Consider the following 23,090-nt stretch of genomic DNA (forward strand, 5'->3'; position numbering starts at 1 on the left):
GCCTGTCACCTGAGCACAGCGAAGACACCTGCGAGGCCTGTCGTGCGTTCCGGTCCCGAAAAACACTCCGAGACCGTCGAGCCAGAAGACTTCAAATGGCGTCCGCACCGACAGCCCGACAGGAGTTCGAGGAACAGGAAGAGGAAGGTACCTTCTCGATCCAAGACTCAGACTCCGAAGGATTCGACGATACACAAACCGTGAGTAAGACGTCGAAAACCACACAAAGAAACATTTACAAGGCCCAGGGGACGCCACTGCCACCAGGCCATGGCTCAACCCATAAAATCGGTGACCGACCGTCGGCACCGAAAAAGGCCCAAACAGTGCCGAGATCGTCCGACTCCGGTCGAGACACCGGCACGCAGCCTTCTCGGGACCGAGAAAGTGCTGGAGACAAGCCTCGACACCGAGATGCCGGTGTGGACACGGCTCGACGCCGAGACAGCGGCACCGAAACAGATCGACGCCGAGAGGTTTCGGCCCCGAAAAGGAAAAAAGTCACCTCGGAGCCGAAAAAACACGCAGACACAGTTTCGACGCCGAAACAAACTGCAAGCGACCCAGCTTCAGGCTCTTATACAGAAGAGCACTCGCTAACCTCCCAAATGCAGAAGCATAGGTTTGAGGAAGAGCTACAAGCAACTGATGCGGACCATACGCAAAAGCGTATCTTCATTCAGCAGGGGACAGGAAAAATAAGCACCCTTCCCCCCATTAGGAGAAAGAGAAGGTTGGAGTTCCAGACGGAACAAGCACCACAACCAAAAGTGGTGAAAAGAGTTACACCACCACCCTCTCCTCCGCCCGTGATTAACGTTTCACCAGCACAAACGCCATCACACTCCCCAGCTCACACCACCATGAGCCAGGGTGACCAAGACCAGGACGCATGGGACCTATACGACGCCCCAGTGTCAGATAACAGCCCAGAGGCATACCCTACAAAACCATCTCCACCAGAAGACAGCACCGCGTACTCTCAGGTGGTGGCTAGAGCAGCACAATTTCACAACGTAAGCCTCCACTCAGAACAGGTCGAGGATGATTTCCTGTTCAACACACTCTCCTCCACCCACAGCTCCTACCAAAGCCTGCCTATGCTCCCTGGTATGCTCCGGCACGCAAAAGACATATTTAAGGACCCGGTCAAAAGTAGGGCAATCACACCAAGGGTGGAAAAAAAGTATAAGCCGCCTCCTACAGACCCGGCTTTCATCACAACACAGCTGCCACCAGACTCTGTTGTTGTAGGAGCAGCTAGGAAAAGGGCCAACTCTCACACATCTGGAGATGCACCACCCCCAGATAAAGAAAGCCGCAAGTTTGATGCAGCTGGTAAAAGAGTCGCAGCACAAGCTGCAAACCAGTGGCGCATCGCGAACTCCCAGGCACTACTTGCGCGCTATGACAGAGCCCACTGGGACGAGATGCAACATCTCATTGAACATCTGCCCAAAGACTTCCAAAATAGGGCAAAACAAGTGGTTGAGGAGGGACAGGCCATCTCCAACAACCAGATCCGCTCCTCCATGGACGCTGCAGATACAGCTGCACGGACAATTAATACATCTGTAACTATCAGAAGGCATGCATGGCTCCGAACGTCTGGATTTAAACCAGAGATTCAACAAGCAGTTCTCAATATGCCTTTTAATGAAAAAGAACTGTTCGGTCCAGAAGTGGACACAGCGATTGAGAAACTCAAAAAAGATACGGACACTGCCAAAGCCATGGGCGCACTCTACTCCCCGCAGAGCAGAGGGAATTACAGCTCATTCCGTAAAACGCCCTTTCGAGGGGGGTTTCGGGGTCAAAGCACACAAGCCAGCACCTCACAAGCCACACCGTCCAGTTACCAAGGACAGTATAGAGGAGGTTTTCGGGGACAATATAGAGGAGGGCAATTCCCTAGAAATAGAGGAAGATTCCAAAGCCCCAAAACCCCTACTACTAAACAGTGACTCACATGTCACTCACCCCCTCCACACAACACCAGTGGGGGGACGAATAGGTCATTATTACAGAGCATGGGAGAAAATCACTACAGACACTTGGGTTCTAGCAATTATCCAACATGGTTACTGCATAGAATTTCTACAGTTCCCTCCAAACATACCACCAAAAGCACAAAATTTAACAACACACCATTCCAATCTCCTAGAGATAGAAGTGCAGGCACTATTGCAAAAGAATGCAATCGAATTAGTGCCAAACACACAAATAAACACAGGAGTTTACTCACTGTACTTTCTGATACCAAAGAAGGACAAAACACTGAGACCAATCCTAGACCTCAGAGTAGTCAACACTTTCATCAAATCAGACCACTTCCACATGGTCACACTACAAGAAGTATTGCCATTGCTAAAGCTGCACGACTACATGGCAACTTTAGACCTCAAGGATGCTTATTTCCATATACCAATTCACCCATCGCACAGGAAATACCTAAGGTTTGTATTCAAAGGAATACATTACCAATTCAAGGTACTGCCTTTCGGATTAACAACCGCACCAAGAGTCTTTACCAAATGTCTAGCGGTAGTCGCTGCACACATCAGAAGGCAGCAAATACATGTGTTCCCATATCTAGACGACTGGCTAATCAAGGCCCAGTCGTTAATAGAGTGCTCAACTCACACAAATCATATCATACAAACCCTCTTCAAACTAGGGTTCACCGTCAATTTCACAAAATCCAAGATTCGGCCACGCAAGGTACAACAATACCTGGGAGCCATAATAGACACATCAAAAGGAGTAGCCACTCCAAGTCCACAAAGAATTCAAAATTTCAACACCATCATACAACGCATGTATCCAACACAAAGGATACAAGCAAAGATGGTATTACAACTCCTAGGCATGATGTCATCATGCATAGCCATTGTCCCAAACGCAAGACTGCACATGAGGCCCTTACAACAATGCCTAGCATCACAGTGGTCTCAAGCACAGGGTCACCTTCTAGATCTGGTGTTAATAGACCGCCAAACTTACCTCTCGCTTCTGTGGTGGAACAACATAAATTTAAACAAGGGGCGGCCTTTTCAAGACCCAGTGCCACAATACGTAATAACAACAGATGCTTCCATGACAGGGTGGGGAGCACACCTCGATCAACACAGCATACAGGGACAATGGAACGTACATCAAACAAAACTGCATATCAATCACCTAGAACTTCTTGCAGTTTTTCAAGCACTAAAAGCTTTCCAACCAATAATAGTTCACAAATACATTCTCGTCAAAACAGACAACATGACAACAATGTATTATCTAAACAAGCAGGGAGGGACGCACTCCACGCAGTTAAGCATGTTAGCACAAAAAATTTGGCATTGGGCAATTCACAACCAAATTCGCCTAATTGCACAGTTTATACCAGGGATACAAAATCAACTCGCAGACAATCTCTCTCGAGATCACCAACAGGTCCACGAATGGGAAATTCACCCCCAAATACTGAACACTTATTTCAAACTCTGGGGAACACCTCAGATAGACTTGTTTGCGACAAGGGAGAACGCAAAATGCCAAAACTTCGCATCCAGATACCCACACAAACAATCCCAAGGCAATGCCCTATGGATGAACTGGTCAGGGATATTTGCTTACGCTTTTCCTCCTCTCCCTCTCCTTCCTTACCTGGTAAACAAACTCAGTCAAAGCAAACTCAAACTCATATTGATAGCACCAACTTGGGCAAGGCAACCCTGGTACACAACGCTGCTAGACCTATCAGTGGTACCCTGCATCAAATTGCCCAACAGGCCAGATCTGTTGACACAGCACAACCAAAAGATCAGACACCCAGATCCAGCATCGCTGAATCTAGCAATCTGGCTCCTGAAATCCTAGAATTCGGGCACTTACAACTTACCCAAGAATGTATGGAAGTCATAAAACAAGCAAGAAGGCCATCCACCAGGCACTGCTATGCAAGTAAATGGAAGAGGTTTGTTTGCTACTGCCATATTAATCAAATACAACCATTACACACAACTCCAGAACATGTAGTGGGTTACTTGCTTCACTTACAAAAATCTAACCTAGCTTTCTCTTCCATTAAGATTCACCTTGCAGCAATATCTGCATACCTGCAGACTACCTATTCAACTTCCCTATATAAAATACCAGTCATTAAAGCATTCATGGAGGGCCTTAGGAGAATTATACCACCAAGAACACTACCTGTTCCTTCATGGAACCTAAATGTTGTCCTAACTAGACTTATGGGTCCACCTTTTGAACCCATGCACTCCTGCGACATACAGTTCCTAACCTGGAAGGTGGCATTTCTCATCGCCATTACTTCCCTGAGAAGAGTAAGCGAGATTCAGGCGTTTACTATACAGGAACCTTTTATACAACTACACAAAAATAAAGTCGTCCTAAGGACCAATCCTAAATTTTTGCCAAAGGTTATTTCACCGTTCCATCTAAATCAAACAGTGGAACTTCCGGTGTTCTTTCCACAGCCAGATACCGTAGCTGAAAGGGCACTACATACATTAGATGTCAAAAGAGCATTAATGTATTACATTGACAGAACAAAGAACATCAGAAAGACTAAACAACTCTTTATTGCATTTCAAAAACCTCATGCAGGAAACCCAATTTCAAAACAAGGTATAGCCAGATGGATAGTTAAATGCATCCAAATCTGCTACCTTAAAGCTAAACGACAGCTGCCCATTACACCAAGGGCACACTCAACCAGAAAGAAAGGTGCTACCATGGCCTTTCTAGGAAACATCCCAATGCAAGAAATATGTAAGGCAGCCACATGGTCTACGCCTCACACATTCACCAAGCACTACTGTGTAGACGTGTTATCCGCACAACAAGCCACAGTAGGTCAAGCTGTATTAAGGACATTATTTCAGACTACTTCCACTCCTACAGGCTGATCCACCGCTTTTGGGGAAATAACTGCTTACTAGTCTATTGCAGAACATGCGTATCTACAGCGACAGATGCCATCGAACTGAAAATGTCACTTACCCAGTGTACATCTGTTCGTGGCATCAGTCGCAGTAGATTCGCATGTGCCCACCCGCCTCCCCGGGAGCCTGTAGCAGTTTGGAAGTTACCTTCAATTATTTATATATGTATCATCTCAACCTTAAATAAGTGCATACTTAGTCACTCCATTGCATGGGCACTATTACTACAATTCAACTCCTACCTCACCCTCTGCGGGGAAAAACAATCGAGGATGGAGTCGACGCCCATGCGCAATGGAGACAAAAGGAGGAGTCACTCGGTCCCGTGACTCGAAAGACTTCTTCGAAGAAAAACAACTTGTAACACTCCGGCCCAACACCAGATGGCGAGCTATTGCAGAACATGCGAATCTACTGCGACTGATGCCACGAACAGATGTACACTGGGTAAGTGACATTTTCATTCCTTTTCATTCCCCTGACCATCTAACACCTGTCAGGGGACGTTTACAACGTTTCTTCTCTGCTTGAAAAAGCGTAACAGACCAGTGGGTGTTGGACGTTATCCAACATGGTTATTACTATTTGAAACACCTACAAACATCCTACTATTCTAATGCAAACTTTCCATAGAACATTTAAGTTTGCTAAAACCTGAAGTATAGGCTATCCTTCAAAAAGGGTCTGTAGAACCTGTCCCTCTTCAACAACATGGCACAGGTGTATAATCCCTATACTTTCTTATTCACAAAAAAGACAGATCATTTCCATCTGTTTTCAACCTCAAACCGCTAAATCATTGCATCCTTTCAGAATACTTTAATATGGTAACTCTCTGAGATGTGATCCCTGTGTTGTAACAGGGCGACTTTATGTCTACACTGGACTTAAAGGACACTTACATTCACACTCTAATACATCCAGCTCACAGGAGATACCTTGGGTTCGTTTTACAGCGAAGATATTGCCAGTTCAAAGTGCTTCCATTCAGGGTCCCTAACGCACCTTGTGTGTTCATCAAATGTATGCTGGTAGTCACAGCACCTCTGGGCATGTTTTTCCCATTTCTCGATGACTAGTTTATCAAAGCCAGTATGCTTCCAATGTGCTAGCAGCACACTTAGGCTACTCTACACCTTCTTTATCAACTGGGGTTCACTATCTGTATACAAAGTCACTCACACCTTCAACCTTTACAGATTAATCCATACCTAGGGGCTATCCTCAACACACTGTTATGGTTAGCCTACCCAATTTCAGTCAGGATTCAAAACATCACAACGTTCCTGAAACAGGTTCAACACAATCACTGCATAAGTCAGAGCAGTTCAGCGACTCTTAGACATGATGGCATCTTGCATTGCAATATTACCACATGCAAGACTACACACATGTCCATTGCATGAATGTCTGGTGAGTCAATGGTCTCAATCACAGGGTCAGTTACAAGATCTAGTGCTGTTAGACAGCCACACTCATCACTCTCTGCACTGGTAGAACACACAAAAGCTATCAAAGAGACAGCCCGTTTCTCAACCCTGTTTCCCAGATCATTTTTACAGCGGATGCGTCCCTCACAGCGTGGGGTGCTCACCTACAGCACCTCGCAATGCAGGGACTCTGGGACTCCAAATCAATCAATCAGAATATTTGTAAAGCGCACTACTCAACAGTGAGGGTCTCAAGACGCTGAGGGAGGGGGGCTGCTACTGCTGTAACAGCCATTTCTTGAGATGTCTCCTGAAGGTAAGTAGGTCCTGTGTCTGATGCAGGTGGATGGGAAGAGTGTTCCACGTCTTGGCGGCAAGGTGGGAGAACGATCAGCCACCGGCGGTCGTTCTGTGGTTGCGTGGGACGTTGGCAAGGGCGGCAGAGCAAAGCTTTCAGGTCGGGGTGTAGAAGGAGAGCCGTCTGAGGTATTCTGGACTGGTGTTGTGCAGTGCCTTGTGAGTGTTGACGAGGAGTTTGAACGTGATTCTCTTGTTGACGGGGAACCAGTGTAGTTCTCTCAGGTGGGCTGTGATGTGGCCGGGGATGTTCAGGATGAGGTGTGCGGAGGCATTCTGTATGCGTTGCAGTCTTTTCTGGAGCTTGGCCATGGTGCCTGTGTAGAGGGCATTGCCGTAGTCCAATTTGGTGCTTACAAGGGCTTAGGTGACCGTCCTTCTGGTTTCAGTGGGACTCCATTTATAGATCTTACAGAGCATGCAGACGGTGTTGAAGCAGGAGGAGGAGATGGCGTTGACTTTCTGGGTCATTGTTAGTGATGAGTCCAGGATGAATCCCAGGTTGCGTGCGTGGTCGGTGGGTGTTGGTGCAGTTCCCAGCGTGGCTGGTCACGAGAAGTCGTCCCATGCGGAGGGGGTGGAGCTGAAGATGAGGACCTCAGTTGTGCCAAACACCAAGTCCTGCACATCAACTACCTAGAGCTTCAAGCCATTCACCTGCAATTTAAAGCTTTCCTGATTCATCTGACAGGCAAGGTTGTATTGTCCAAACAAACAATACAACCGCCATGTTTTATCTACAAAAGTGGGGGGGGGAAGGTTGGTGGATATTCTTTACAGTTACCACACCTATATCAGACTATTTTGCATTGGGCAATACTTCAACACATTCACCCGTTAGAGGAACACCTCCCAGGGACACACAACCTTGCTTCCTCAGCAGGATGTGGCAACAAGTCCACAAATAGGAACTCTACCCCCAAGTCCTCCTCTGATACTTTTAGAAGTGGGGGTTCCCACACACAGATCTGTTTTCAACCGCAGACAATGCAAAACGCCCAGATTTTGCCTCCAGGCTCCCACACCCCGTATCCAAGGGCAATACTCAATGGATAAACTGGTCAGGGATAGTTGCCTACGCTTTTCCACCTTTCCCTCTTCTTCTGTTTGTGGTTGAAAAGCTCAGGCAAACCTCTCACCCTCATTCTAGTAGCTCCTACTTGGGCTCAGCAACCATGGTTGACCACATTACTCAAGCTGTCTGTAGTACCCCACAAGAAGCTTCCCCTGAACCCGGATCTTCTCACTCACAACCATAGAGAAATCATGCACCCAAATCCAAAGGAACTCAATCTTGCGATTTGGCACCTGAAGTCATAGAGTTTGGTTGCCTCAACCACCCATCACAATGTATGACCATTCTCAGAGAGGCACTTAAGCCCACAACCAGTGTGTGTTATGCAGCTAAGTGGAAAAGATTTGTTTTCTACTGCCATGACAGACACATTGATACCTTCAATGTGACCCTTTTAAAATATTTTTTTACCTACTTCATTTGCAGACCTCTCTGGTTTAGTGTATACTTCAGTATGCATTTTTTACACATTGAGAGAGACAAGGAATGTTATAGCCCTCATACTACCTCCCAAAATCAAAAATGCAAACACAAAGTATGGGGGGGGAGGAGAGTCATAGGACCTGATCAACCTGTGGTAGAACCACTCTTTTCCATGGTCCATGAAACATGGCTGTGAAAACCATATATTTAGGACCTATCTCAGGGGGTCCTTCTTACGGAATAGGTGGTCTCACACACATTATAGTGTCATGCTTCATCATTTGGCTACCTACCCCCCAACCAGGTAGGACAATACCACCTGGGCGGACTCAGCATCGTGGTTAAATGAACCCAGAGGGAGTGCATAAATTATATTTTCTGGATAATATCGGGGTCCAGTTGTTTGAATAAAATTACCTTGCAGATCACCAGTGTGGATCACTCCTTTTAATAGTGGTGTCTGCTGGTAAATTAAAAGCAAAGTAGGGACTTTTTTTTAGTATAATGAATCAGCGCTCTTATCCCGACCGACAACATGTTTCTGCCTGCATGCAAAGCCATTACTGTTCTGGGGCATTCTTCAGGGCCTGGGATCCTTAGTAAGTATAGTGTGAAGATAAAATGACTACAACTAGCCTATCTTAATGGTAGAAGGCTCTTATATAACACACTCAAGGCCCACCTGAGTTTACTCAAATCTGGAGGACCCTAAACCCCTGGTCTGCGGTGGGGATGATGCCCCTTATATTCACACATTCATCAAAGGGAGCAGTCATCTGGAACACCTATTCGGGCCCTCCACCCAGCCACCTGTATCAATGCATTTAGTCTCAGTAGCTGCCTATCTGCAAAATAAACAACACTTAACATTTTTTAAAGTACCAGTAACTAAGGCAAGCCTTAAAAGAGTAATTCCACCCAGGGTTCCCCCTTCACCTGCTTGAAATCTCAACATTGTACTTATCAGACTTATAGGTCCACCATTCGAACATTGGCATAACTGGCCGCTGCAGTTTCTTTCCTGGAAGGTAGCCTTTTTAGTAACAAGCACTTCAATTCACTTAGACGTGTCTGTGGGCTCCAGGCACTAACTTTGGAAGAATCTTTCTCCCAACTACACAGAGATAGGGCAGTCCTTCATACTAACTCAAAATTCCAAAGATAGTTTCAGCTTTCCACCTGAACCAGCCAGTTGAACTACTAGTGTTCTTTCCGCAACCTGATTCAGTTGCAGAAAGAGCCCTGCATACACTAAATGTAAACCAAGCTTTAATGTGATATATTGACAGAACCAAAGAGTTTTGTAAAACCAAACAAGTCTTTGTTGTCTTTTCGCCCCCTCACACAGGGCAGCCCATATCTAAATCTGGCATTTCAAGATGGATAGTCAAATTCCTTCAGACTTGTTACATCAAGGAACCCTGTCCCCTCCTCTTAGAGCACACTCTACCTGTAAAGTCAGGAACATCTATTCCTTTCCTGGGCAATATACCAGTAGCTGAAATTTGCAAGGTCCACTCCACATACTTTCGCTAAACACTACTGTGTGGATGTATTTACCCGCCAGCAAGCACATGTATGACAAGCAGTGCTTTTTACCCTTTCTCAAACAACCGCAACATCCACAGGTTATCCACTGCTTTCTGGAGGCCACTGCTTTACAGTTTATGCAGAACATGTGTATCTACAGCCACACATGCCATTGAACGGATTACGTTGCCTACCCTGTAAGTATTTGTTAGTGGCAGGTAGTGCTGTAGATTCTCATGCGCTGGGCCTCCTCCCCAGACATCTGTGGCCCTTACAATATCCTCTTTACTCACATATGAATGGACATCATTTTAGTATCACTTAGTCACACTCCATTCTCACCGGACTGTGGGAAAACAGTCTAACAATAAAGCTGATGCCCATGCGCATTTTCACCAAGAGAAGGAGTTGCTTTGCCTCGTGACTCGAGAGACTTTTTTTGAAGAAAAACAGCTTGCACACATTTGGACCCAACTCTAGATGGCAGAAGTATGCAGAGCATGTGCATCTACAATACCACATGCCACAGACAGATGCTTACAAGGTAAGTAGCAATCCTTTCGCTCAAACTTTCAAGGAGTGCTGTTGAGCATGGATTGTTTCCGTCTTCCAGGTAAAAATTTAGATTACTGAGGACAATGTAGGATCTTGAGTCTGGTGAGTGGGACGGTGCAGTTAGTTTTGAAAGGTGGAACGGTGATTAAGAGGGTGCATTGCTGCTCAGCAGGGTCCATATTTGGGTTCCATGTTTGCTGAGTGATCGTGTGTTGAGAAGCATGCATGTGAGTGGGTGTTGCAGTGCAGGTTTGCTGTGGTGTAGGATCAGGTATTGGAGGTGTTGTTGGTGCTTGTGTGGCATATGTGTTTGAGGGGGATTTGAGGGCGTGGGGTGTTGATGGGTGGCTGCCGGAGAGCCGGCAGTGGGTGTTAGTGAAAGCTCCTACCATAGTATGAGGTGCTGTGCTGCAGCAGTTGGGGAACATCGTCTGGGGTTTAGCAACCTAAGGAGTGCTGCAGATTATCGCTGGACATTGCTAAGATCAGGGTTCTTTGCACTGGGTGCAGTCCAGGTGCAGATGGGCTTGCCTTTGGCGCGGCATGCCCGCTGCGCAACAGTTTTGTGGATGCCATTTAGTAGGTCCTGCGAGAGGGAGGGGTGCTACGTGCTGTGATGTAATTTCCTTGCTGATGGATGATAGAAATTGCAGGCCTCTTACTTGGCTTCTTACTTTAAAGACTGTTGTGGTGGGAAACCAGTAATGCCATTATGTGATGCCTGTTGAGATGTTTCTTTTTGGATTTCCATCACTATTTTGAAGATGAGAAGCTGTTAGAAGTTAGACTTTAAAAGCATCCAACAATTTGGAGAAACATATCACTTTACTACATGTAACTAGGCAAGCACTCAAGGAAACTGCCCCCATCGGCATATGGTTCCTCTTTTAGAACTGAGGCATGGACAGAGACCGCACAGAGGGGACACATCCAGATCTGTTCCAATACAAAAGAAACTTATATCTCACAGTATGAACTGTTCTGGCTGGTTCAAAATCTTCATCTTATTAAAAATGTGAATTAGTGTTTGTTCATTTGTTCATTTTTTTTTTTTTTAATCTATCAAATTAAGACTGAAAACCTCATGAGATCCATTATCACGCTCTGGATCTATCAGACATTGAGTTAGCAGTGGCTGGATATGGTTGTATTCTCTTCCATGCTGTTAATTTTGTTGCATGCTGTGCTTTATTAAGATTAAAGAATTTTTCAGCCTCATCTGGCGTACCATAGATGTGATACTTTTTTTTCCAACATATTTGCAGTTGTTGCCGGATACACTGAGTACAGGCTTTATCTCTGAGTATCCCTTTTATACTGTATAGTTTAGGTTACGTTAGGATAGAAGGACATGGGAGCGCCCTGCTGATGTTTAGTTCTTTTTTTCCCTGGCCCTTTGCAAAATGACTACACGATCCCTGAAATTTAGTATCTTAATTAATGGGCGTGGAGTTGGGCCTGGCAGGGTTTTGGGGTCCGGGATTTGTGAACCTGTTAATGGGTGAACTAAAACACTCTTGAGACTCAAAAATGACCACGCAGACTCTCCTTGGCAAACCAAAGACAGTAGTTACTGTCATGACAAGGAGAAAAACACAGCAGACTGAACCTCAGCCTTGCACGACCTGCCTCTACATTTTTTCTCAAATGCCTGTTCACAGACAGGCCTTTTTACACACATCGGTACTATACCTTATTACACACGATCAATAATTGATAGCTTGCAAATTTACAGATTAAAATGGAAAAACATTTTGAAACGCGTGACCCTGTAACCCCAAATTCCTAATTTGTCATTACTCGCTGTTTATTATACGTTCGACAAAGATTTATGACCGATGAATGCATACGTGCTTTTTTGTATATGTAATGTATTTGTAGTGTGTGCTGACAGCATTGTGTGTCCGGGACTTCTGAGTGTTTGGAATTTGGTTTCTTCCCTGCACCCATTGTGAGACTTGCACCTCTGTGCTTTGGGTTAATTCAGTTATGTACCCATTGTCTGATCAGTCTGCAATCTGTTTGTAGGCACTGTGTGTGTGTGCCAGAGACTTGTGCGCTGATGTTTTAAATACTTGCAGGTTGGCTAGACATGAGTTAGCCTTTAACAGATGACTCTCATGTTCCTTATTCCACCACATCCTTGAATGAACCTTTTTACAAAGCTCATGTCAGTAGGGAGGGGTGTTACGACTAAACAGTTTTTTGATTATGAACAACAGTGTAGTTTTTACTTATGCTTGTTGTTGCCCGATGTTTTCACATTTCATATTTATGGTAGTGTGCTTACTTTTTACATTTCCTTTAACAATCTCCTTTTAATATACCTTATCTAGATTTTGGTCTGCTTTTGTACCAAGGGGTAAGTGTTGCTCTGGGAATCCACTACTTGTGTTGGTGTCTCAATTGGAAACATCCCTCTTGCCTTAGTGCCTATTCTCCTATCATATGCTAGTATTGCCTGCATTACACAGTATACTTGTAGTAAGATCACAACTGCGGTGTGGACTTTTATAAAATATTTGCCTGCTTCATAAATCTGCTTGTGCTGTAAAAAGAATCTACCTGTCCCTTTGGTGCCATATAGTGTGGCAACAAGTTATGGCAGTAATCTCATTATATAAAACCCCTAATGATAGCCTCTCTGACTGTGTTAGGGCTAATACTATAGCAGGCCTTGAATACTAGCAATTTACTTATTTTGCCACCTTTTCACAGTCTATATACTGGGGCAGGAGGTAGCAGTAAGCAATAGTACAACAGTTGCAATGCTCTTTTGAGGCTGTGCAAATCTACTAACATGCTTGTTTTAAGGGTTTTTCATTTGGTCTTTCCATATAATTTCCCGTACTGAGAAAGGCAAGGTGTCCTATCTTGTGGCATTGACTAGGAATGATACTACTTTGATATGCGTCAACTGCATTTAGGCCTTTATTCTAAGCAAGTGCAACTGTAATAGGCAGTGAGGTATGTCTTGCGGTACCAGAAGCATTCAGAATTAAGGAGCACACAAAGCATGACTCGTTTGTCATCTGTGCACCTATTTTTGACATGTGCTAATACCATATGTTGTCTGACAATTTAACATGGGTGTTATGGGTCACATTGTTATTAGAGCTCTCTCTCCCGACATAAGATATTATTATTTTGGGGTACTTTTCTAGCAAAGAGAAGAAAGAATAGAGTTAAGAGACAAACGAGAAATACAGAAATAAAAATACAAATCTCTAATAGGCATTCAAAAAATAGGCAAAAAATCTAGTTAGAGGGGGACCCTTTTAAGGTCACATTTTTCACTCCCCCGCCACCCCCCCTCTTGTTCCATTTGAACTGTTCATTATTTTTGGTGTGCAGCTGGGTCAAGCCACGCATACCTGTGATGAATCCAAGGTTTGTGCTTTATCCCTAACAGTGCTGCTAGTGTTCAAATATTGTTTAGAATCAAATAACCACTGTCTCTCGTAGTTATAGAGGCCTAGAAACTTCTGCATTCCTCTGACTATTTCTGGCTCTGACATTTGCCCAAAGGAGGCTGCCCTTTCAGACTACCAGATGCTGACAGTAATTTCCCTAAATGTTGGACTTCTTCCTGACAGTACTAATTTGTTCCCTTAGCCACTTTGTATCCTCTCTGGGGAGGAGGGATTAGAGGATATCATAGTGCAGTTTGCTACTGCTTACTTCCCTAAGCCTAGTTTTAGGAGCTTGGGTACATATTTATGCTCTATTGTAGTATTTAATTTAAAAAAAAAAAACTTCATAGAAATAAAGCATTTTAGCCTGTTTTTAACATGATAGCCTGCATGACTGTTTGTTACACATGTATAATATGTGTATATTTTATATATGCTCCGGGGTCCCCGCACAAGGGCGGGAATATTCAATGTTTATGACTTTGATGAGGATTCCCCTGGAAGAGAACTAGGATTTACAGGTAAGTAACTTATCCTTATCAACTACTTAGCCTCTTTTTACAGAGGCAGGAGGGTCATTATCTGTCTCTGAGGAGGACTGGGTGTGGCGCCACAGTGGCTGGAGTGTTGCTCATCCCACCGCTCCCCTTGATCTCGGTGGATTCTGTAACTTCCTCTTGGATTCCCTATTCTTTAGAGAAGGGGTGTTTTTGATGTGACTATAAACTTTCAGGCCCCCGTCCGCCTGCTAGAACCTTTCACTGCCTTTTTTTCAAGCCATTCCTAGGCTTCCTCTGGAGTTTGAAAGAAGTGTGTTTTGCCTTGATACATTACTTTCAGTTTTGCCGGAAATAAGAGCATGTATTGCAATTGTAGTGCACGGAGCTTTGCTTTGGTGGCATCAAAAGAGCTCCTTTGGCATTGCTCTTCACAGGGGTAGTCTAGAACAGTGGTTCCCAACCTTTTCACATCTGTGGACCCCCACTTTATCAATAATGGAACCCGGGGACCCCCACTGAATCATTATTGGAGTCTGAGGACCCCCTACTAAGCCATTACTGAAAGCTGGGGACCTAATCTGTTAATTTTAGCTTATTTTCTGAGCAGTTGCGGACCCCCTGAGGAGGCTTCGCGGACCCCCAGGGGTCCCCGGACCACAGGTTGGGAACCACTGGTCTAGTACGATTTGTATCTGCATGTTGTTGTGTCTCACTTCCTTCATTTTCCTGGCTTCTGCAAGGATCAAGTCTTTATCCTGGTAATTTAGGAATCAAGCTATGACTGGTCTTGGGGGGTTCCTGGGGATGGCCTAGTGCTCAGCGCCTGGTGTGCTTGTTGTATTATGAAGCAGGACAAGAGTCGATTGATGGGTAATGTTTGTTTTTTCCATCCTGTCAGGAAATGGTGCATATTTGGGCCTTCTATCCCCTCTGGGAAGCCCACCAAGCGCAGGTTATTCCTTTGGTGCAATTTTGTGCATCATCCATTCTCCACATCATACCTTTGGAGGCTGTAAGCATTTCTGCCATTTCCTTCCTGAGGGTCTGGACTGTGTCTTCCAGTTCTGAGACACAAGATTCCGCTGATGTAACTCTCTCCACCACGTTCCTCAAGTCTTGGCGTAGAAGAGTAACTTCCGACTCCCCTCTCCAAGTGTGCTCTCCAGGGCTGTGTGAGAGGATTGTATAGCTGCATTATCGGACCCTTGTACTGGGTTATCCCCTGTTTCTTCTGTAGGCTGTGGTATCTTTCTAGAGTATCTATCTAGTTTCCCCTGCGGCAACGCTTGTTGCTCTTTGTCCCTAGTCATGTTGTAGGCAGTTCGTCTCTCCTCCGGGGGTCTTGGGCCTGGGCAGGACTTAATTCCAGGGTGTGACCATCTGGTGTCTGTACCCCCCCGTCCTGCCTTGCAAACAGTGCTTGTTTGAAGCCCGGTGGTGTCTCATATTCACCAACTGGTCAGTTATTCCAAATTGATGGCTGAGATCTTGGGGCGGGAGGATCTCTCCGGGGTTGCAACCTTATTTCGAAGGTAGGTGATGGCATATGCAGAGTTCTGATCTCCCAGAACCGCTTCTCCACCTTCCCCTGACTTCCGCCGCCTGGTGCTACTGGTGATTTTTCAGTCCCTTGTAATTCCCCATTAGCTCCAGCCTCCCATTGTCCTATTTACCCCCCTTCGTGGGACACCAATGTCTCTATTCACACTGTCCGTTTGTTGCAAGCCCCTACACTATCTGGTACATGACCTTCTCCGTTAATAAGTCTGACAGTCCGTTGGCCGATCACAGACAGTTCAGTGTTCTCTCCACTGCACACAACCTCCACAGCACTCTGTGAGCGTGAAGGGCAGGTGACCCCCAAGATGGTCCCCGGTCCGTGCGCTCAGTCAACGACTGGAGGGGTGGGGGTGTAGATATGTCCTTGCATTGCTCCCCTTGGCTCTACCAATCCACCAGGGGTACAAGCGGGCCTCCCCTTTCTCTGCCTGCAGGGCCACTGCTCACCTGTGCAATCTCATGGTCTTTCCCAAGTTGGGCCTGGAGCAGCAAGTCCGACACTCCACGGGACGATCACCGGCAGTCCACAGTGTTCTCTCCGCTACACACAACTTCCACAGCCCTCGGTGAGCATGAAGGGCAGGTGACCCCCAAGAATGTCCCCGGTTGGTGCACTCAGTCTCAACAGCGCCTTTCCCCTTCACATCATCTCCAGGTTCTCCACCCCAGCGACCCGCTGCCAGACCGCGAAGTCCTGCCGGTCGGGGCTGTCTATCAAGGCGGCCGAAGGCTCCTCACTGCTCCCCCCCCCCCTCTTGATGCTGTCACCGCCAGGGCCCCACACCACCTCCTGAGCTCCCGATTAATGCAGAGGGCAGGAGGCTCCCGGGAATCACCCCTCGTGCAGTCTCTGCCCTAAGTGGGCATCTCCCAGTCTCTCCCACGTTGGACCCGATACGCCGCAGGCCAGTCACCTCTCAGCCGCAGTGTTCCTGCCACCAAGGCCACACACAACCTCCCCTCAGTGTATGTGGAGGGCAGGGGGCATCATGGACGGTCTCTGCTCGTCGCTCTCAAACCCAGCAGCGCACCAGTCTCCTAACGCTGTCCCTGAGTCTCCATCCCAGCGACCTGCTCTCAGTCGGTGATGATCTGGTGTTGCCAGTCTGGACCGTCTACTGAGGCAGGCAGTGGGGTCCTCACTGCTCCCCCGGCTCACCTCTCTTAGGGGTGCGATCAGAGACATCCGATCTGTGCACCTCGCCACTAAAGCGCTCCCCAACTGCGGCCACACAGCGGTCTCTACCCTTCGCATCAGGTTTAAAATTTGTGCGCCATTTCTTTCCCATCGCCAGGCCTTCCTCATTTACAAAGTCAGACGCTCATTTAACCTGTTAAATAGGGATATTTCAGGGGACACTCCAGGGTAAATGACTTCCTGTTCTAGTTAAGCCTGTATAGTGGGGGCGATGCCATCATCTCCCTCCTAGGATAAGGGGTTTTGTTTTAATCTGGGTAAAATGGCACCTTTCTTCAATGTAATCTGGAATGGTGCAACAGTCTGGATGAGGCTGACATCGTGAAGACCCTTAGACCAGAGGGTGTCTGGCTCCTGTGACTGATCGGCCTCTTTTACTGAATCAAAAGATCTGCTTGGTGTGGGCTTTCTGACTTCTGACACAGTCCTCAGTGGTATGTTATCCTGGAAAAGTATAATCCTTTAATTGGGGTGATCATCAAATAGCTAGTCATCTGTTACCTCTGAAATCGTCTTTCCTGGCTTGAGGAAGATGACGTATGCCCACAAAACACCATTATGGTCACTGGCTGTCAAGATGCATAGGTAGGTGTTAATTCCAAAGCCTCTATTTGCAATATTACCTCCACTTCTAATAGTCCAGCGTCCTGTCCTTGTTGCTAAAAAAAATAAATATATATTTTGGCAATTGAACTTCCCTCTCCTGTATTTCTGGTGTCTCATCTCTGATGGTATATACCAATGCAGTAAATGCCTCCATTTCAGCGGGTCGTGCTCTTGTCTGGTCACTGCTGGAGAAGTCCACTGTTAGTACCATGATTCTGGAAGGTGGAACACCAGGTGTTGAACAAATCATGTTGCCGTCTGGCTTAAAATGCATGGTCTTATTCAATGTTGCCATCAAGTCTCTTCGTAACAAATTGGTTGGGGCAACTGGTGAGAACAGTAAGCAGCCGTCAATATGTTTTCCCTTTACTTCCATTTCTACTGGCTTGGTAAAAGGAACCCTTATAATTTCCACAGAGAATCCTTGCATGTCCATGGATCTGTTGGAAATCGGAAGCCCTCCCTCTTTAATACAGGATTTTGTTGCTCCTGTGTCTATGAGGAATGCATATCTCTTCTCATTGATGGATACCGTCACAGTGGATGCCTCATCTGGCCTGAGCATCATTGACAAGACTGGACACTTAGAAATGCTCTGTGGGTGCCCTCATTCTGTGTATTCTCCTGCAGGGTTCACCTGGAAAGGATTCCCTCCCCTCACAGCTACCCCGCCTTGTCCATTTTGGGGTGGAATTTCCTTGGAGGTTGCTTGATAGTTCTGCTGAGGCAGTCCTTGCTGCACTTGGGGCATTCCTGTTGATGGCACAATTTACGAGTGTGTCTGGGGCACATATGTGATCTGTAGACTTTTCTGTGGCTGCAATGACATATTTATGGATGGACCATAAATTCTCATTCTTCTGTTTTGCTCATTCCATCTCTTCATGTTGCAGTCTCTAATAAGATGCCCAATCCTTTGACAATAAATAACATGCCTGATCCCTTCTTGGAGGTCCCATCCTACCTCTTCCTACTCCTCTTCTCCCTTTACTATTTCCTTGTGTCCTTATATCGTCCAAATGCTGCGGGTACAGTCGTGGGGTGACCCCTAGATCCATTCCCACAAATATTGCAGTAATCTGAGTGGTTGCTGATATTACACCACCTTCCATTGCACCCTCCTTTGCTACCTTTTGCTGTACCAACGTTTGCTCTACCAACTTGGCTTCCGCTTTCTCTGCTACTTATTGTTTACTTTTCTCCTTTTCCTACTTCTTGCAAAAATTTAGATTTTTGCTTGAATTTCGGTCCAGTGGCTTCCAGTGCCACTGTGTTATCTAAGCTGCCCTGTATGTCAGGAGGCAATCTTTTCTTAACTACGTTATGAAACAATACAGCATTACCTCCCTGTCACTTCCAAGACCTGACCTACTTCTTGGGCCCATTTTTTTTCATATATTGTGCGGGATCCTCATTTGGTTGCATAGACTGAGTCATGAGAGATCTGATGTCTGGTCCATAGGAGTACATTTTCCTCAGCTGATCCCACGCTACAGATCTGACTAAATGACGATCCATCACACCTGGTCTCAGTGAGGTCACATTTCTAACTCCAGCCTTTTGAAATACTGTGTCTGTTACGTCCCATATTAAAGAACTAAACATGCTTTTTACATCCCCTACTACCTGAGTGATAACCTGCAGTTAGCTTCTTAAATACTCTGACCAATTTCCCTGCTCCCTCTGTGAGCAGTGGCAGCTGTTTCCTGAGGTTTTCCTTGTCCACTTGTTCCAAGGAACATAATGTGCTGCCACAGAGCCCTTACGTATTAGGGGCATCTGATGCAAAGGGGTGATGGCACACTGGGGATGCTGCTGTCTGGTGTACTTCTGCCATATACGCAGACATTACTTCATGCAAGGGTAGTCCCAATCTGAATCACCCTTACCATCCAGAATGCAGTCTTCAGCATTTGCCATGTCATGTGGGCCAAAGAACCCCTCTTGTGGACGGGGGCTCATTTGTGGGGCTAAATGCTCAGTCCAGTCTGCTACATTTTCCACAGATGGCACAACAAAATGCCAACTATCCTCTCCTTTAACGACGGTCTCTCTGGGGAGGGAGTCCTGTGCTGCACAAATTTGCTTGGGCACTTATTTGCTGTGTGGGTCTGTTGTGGAGAGTCACCCGGCCCCTAACCTCGCTTGATCCCATTTTGGGTTCTGGCTGGCCATGGGTGCTTTGGAATTGTAACCACTCAAGTTCTGTAGCTCGTAGCTGCTTGCTTCAAGGGAGCGCATCTCGCTCTCTTCCCCTTGCATCAGTTGGGTTAGGCAGTCTCCATGTGCCCCTCAAGCGGTCTGTCAATGAGTGGTCTTTCTTGGAGACCGTAAATATGGTGACTTACTCCTGGGGTTTGAAGGCTGTCCTCAGAGTTTGCCTTGTACAGTCATCATCATGCCCTTCTCTCTTTATTTCACTAGTCACTCTTCTATCCTCACTGCATGATAGCTAGTTCTACACTCTTTGAGACTACTATGCCCCCTTCTGCCAAGGGGGCAGACTACTTTTAGTCCTTTTTTGTTCGTGTCATATCTACAGTCTCATGCACAGTCGCTCCACCCTGCATTCCTTTGCTTTGGGGGGGGGGGGGGGGGGTGAGGGGGGAAACACTTGTTTCCCAATTACTCTGCCTGAAGTGTCACTTTTCTTAAGCAGCCGTGAGGTTGCTGATGAAACACACAATTGGTCATCGCTATCTCCTGAACTCTGCACTTTGCTCTTCTCCTTTTGGGGAAAGGTATGATCTAGACTCAGTACAAACTGTGCCTCTAATTGCCCTAAAAATGGTGAATTCCCTATTTTAGTTTGCGGCCTAGGAGTGCTCACCCTCCTTGGTTTTGGTATTCTTGTGGTTACCTTGGGGGGTCGCTGTAGGGGAGTGTGAAGGGGTTTTAATTTCAGGATTTTCTAATCTTACTGCAGCTTCTTGCAGCTGCACTAGTGGGTAGATGCTTGGCACTGTGGGTGCAGTGCTCATAGGATCACATGGGGATGGGGGTAACATGGTGTACTCTAGGTATCTCCCTGTGAGGAAACGCAGTGGTGGCTTCTCTTTCATTAATTTGGCTCCTGCATATTTACTTTGGAGTATGTGACAACATGCTCAATTTCTGTATCACTGAACATTCTTTTTTTTGGACAAGGATACATAGATGCTTTAAACCACTCCTTGCTATACTTTTATAATTTCCTTCTGTCACTGGGGGATACCTTCTGCATATGTTCTAAGGGGGCCTCCATGTTTAGCTATAGTTAATCCTTTGTGAGAAAACAGGGCTGATTGGAGAGGCCCCTTAACTGATTGCCCCCATTTTTCACTTTTTGCTGGTGTTTTCCCGACTCTGATGGTGCCCTAGGTACTGCTAACCAGTCCCAGGGCCAGTGATCTGTTTAAAGTGGATATGCAAATTCAGCTAATTATAATTGGCAAAATCAATCTACCTATAAGTCCCTAGTACATGGTAGGGCATGTATGTGTAGGGACCCCAGCATAGGTAGTGCCCTCATAGGTGCACTGCTGAGGTGTCCGGTGTCATCTTAAAGGCAGGCCTGCTTTGCTGGCTGCCTTTAAACTAAAGCTAAATGCAAATTCGACTTCCGAATTCAAAGTACTTCCAAAGTCTTAAACTACTTTATTTTTACATATGCCACCCCTAAGGTGTGCCCGAAGTGCCCCTAAGGTTAGGTGTCATTTAACTATAATCAGGGGTCTCATAAATATTCTTTTATAAGCCCTGGTGAGGTAAAGTAGCCAAATTTGTTTTTCTGTCACTGTAGTGAATGGCCTTCATAGGTTAAATGGGGAGACTTAATTTTATTTAACAAAGTCCCCATAAGTGCCAGATACCTTGGGTTTGGTATCAAATTAATTGTTATAACAAATCCCACAACTTGCCACTGTTGGATTTAATATAACTAGTTCAGGTAAAGTTAAAAAACGACCTGAAAGTTGCCAACTTCTGCTCTCTAGTGCCCTTCTCTGATTGGCCAGCCTCTGGCAGCCTGGCCAGGCTGCCTTGATGAGGTGTGAAGTGGCCTGAGCGGAACACAAAGGATGTGCCTGGTGGAGGAGATCTGCCTCAGCAGATGGGGAAACAGGATGGGGGAAGAGAGGCTAAACTGGTCTTCAAAGGCAGAGAAGGACACTTGCAGCAGCTCAGGACCTACCCCATTTCCTGCAACCGCGGACAATTAGGTGCCCTCTTGATTATATGGCAGGATAGGGGTGTGTTTAGGATTTTTAGCCACACCAGTGGGTGGGCTCAGCCAGATGTAACCTCCAAAATTCAGTTTCAGCCTTGTTGGATTTTTTAAGAACGTTGCTTCCTGGGATTGATTTTTGCCACACTTCCCAGGAAGTGGTCATCCAAGGGGGAAGTGACTTGCCTGTGATTTGACAGCTGGGTCCCTCCTTTTTACCTCAGGAGCAAGGATAAATATGGTAGAGCTGTTCCTACATCTCAGATCCCAGCTGGAAGAAGATGCTGGAGAAGGGCTGCGCTGCTGGACTCCTGGCTTGCACCTGGACACTGCACTCACAAGATTGCACCAGCAACACTCTTTGGGCTACAACAAGAAAAGGGCTTTGTGTTGCTTCTGCAACTCCAGAAGTGGACTCGGGGCAAGCTACAGGTACAGATGAGCTGCCCAGAGTCCCCTGCATCAAGTCCTGCAAGAAGAGCCCAGTTGACCAGCATCCATTTGAGGATTCTGACCAGGTGCACTCTGGGAATTGTAGTCCCAACTCCCAAGGAGCAACTCAGAACTTCTGGAGCCTTGGATCATGTTGTGGACACTTGAAGGACCCCAAAAGGACCTCTGGAAATAGATCCAAAAGTTTAGAGACGTTTGGAGCAACCCCATAAGTTGAAGAGGTGCATTGTGGAAGTTGTAGTCCAAGACCCCAAGAGGCAAACCTGAGTCCCTGAACCTTTGGCTGGTGCTGTGGACCACTTTCCTGAATCAAGAAACACTTCTGAAAGTAAGTGTAACAATGTTACCTCGTTGGTGGCCTGAACATTGGACTTTGTCCATGCCCAATGTGACTTTTTTTTAATTTTTTTTTTTTTTTAAACCCTTTGAGTGCTAGTTGCTTCTATGCACTAGAAAACAAAATTCACATCTCCAATTCCCCTTGTCCATTTTTAATCATGTTCGTGTCATTTTAAAGATAAAAATCTAATCTATTGTAAATCAGAGTTGGATTTGTATTTCGTTTTGTGTTTTACTTATTTACTGTTTTGTGATTTTTAAATGCTTTACACACTGTTTCCTAAGTTAAGCCTCATTGCTCGTTGTCAAGCTACCAAGGGTTAGGCTGGGTTTAATTTATTGAGACCTAACTGGACCTAAGTGGGGGTTAGTGGCCTATTGCTAGGTGTAGGTACTTACCTGCCCTTACCAATAATCCACTTTCCAACACTTTGTTTTACCTTTTCTGCTATCAGGATTAAATAATTTTAAAGTAGACTCACACACCTTCAAGTG

At 46.0% G+C, this 23,090-nt stretch overlaps 1 protein-coding gene across 2 annotated transcripts in view; it reads left to right on the forward strand.

Annotated features, from left to right (window-relative positions):
• The window catches only part of PHIP (pleckstrin homology domain interacting protein), a 1,338,206-nt gene that overhangs the window by 221,593 nt on the left and 1,093,523 nt on the right, over nucleotides 1-23,090 (forward strand). The gene's annotated exons all lie outside the window — the stretch shown is intronic.

Source organism: Pleurodeles waltl, chromosome 5 (assembly GCF_031143425.1).
Source record: "Pleurodeles waltl isolate 20211129_DDA chromosome 5, aPleWal1.hap1.20221129, whole genome shotgun sequence".
Lineage (NCBI taxonomy): Eukaryota > Metazoa > Chordata > Amphibia > Caudata > Salamandridae > Pleurodeles > Pleurodeles waltl.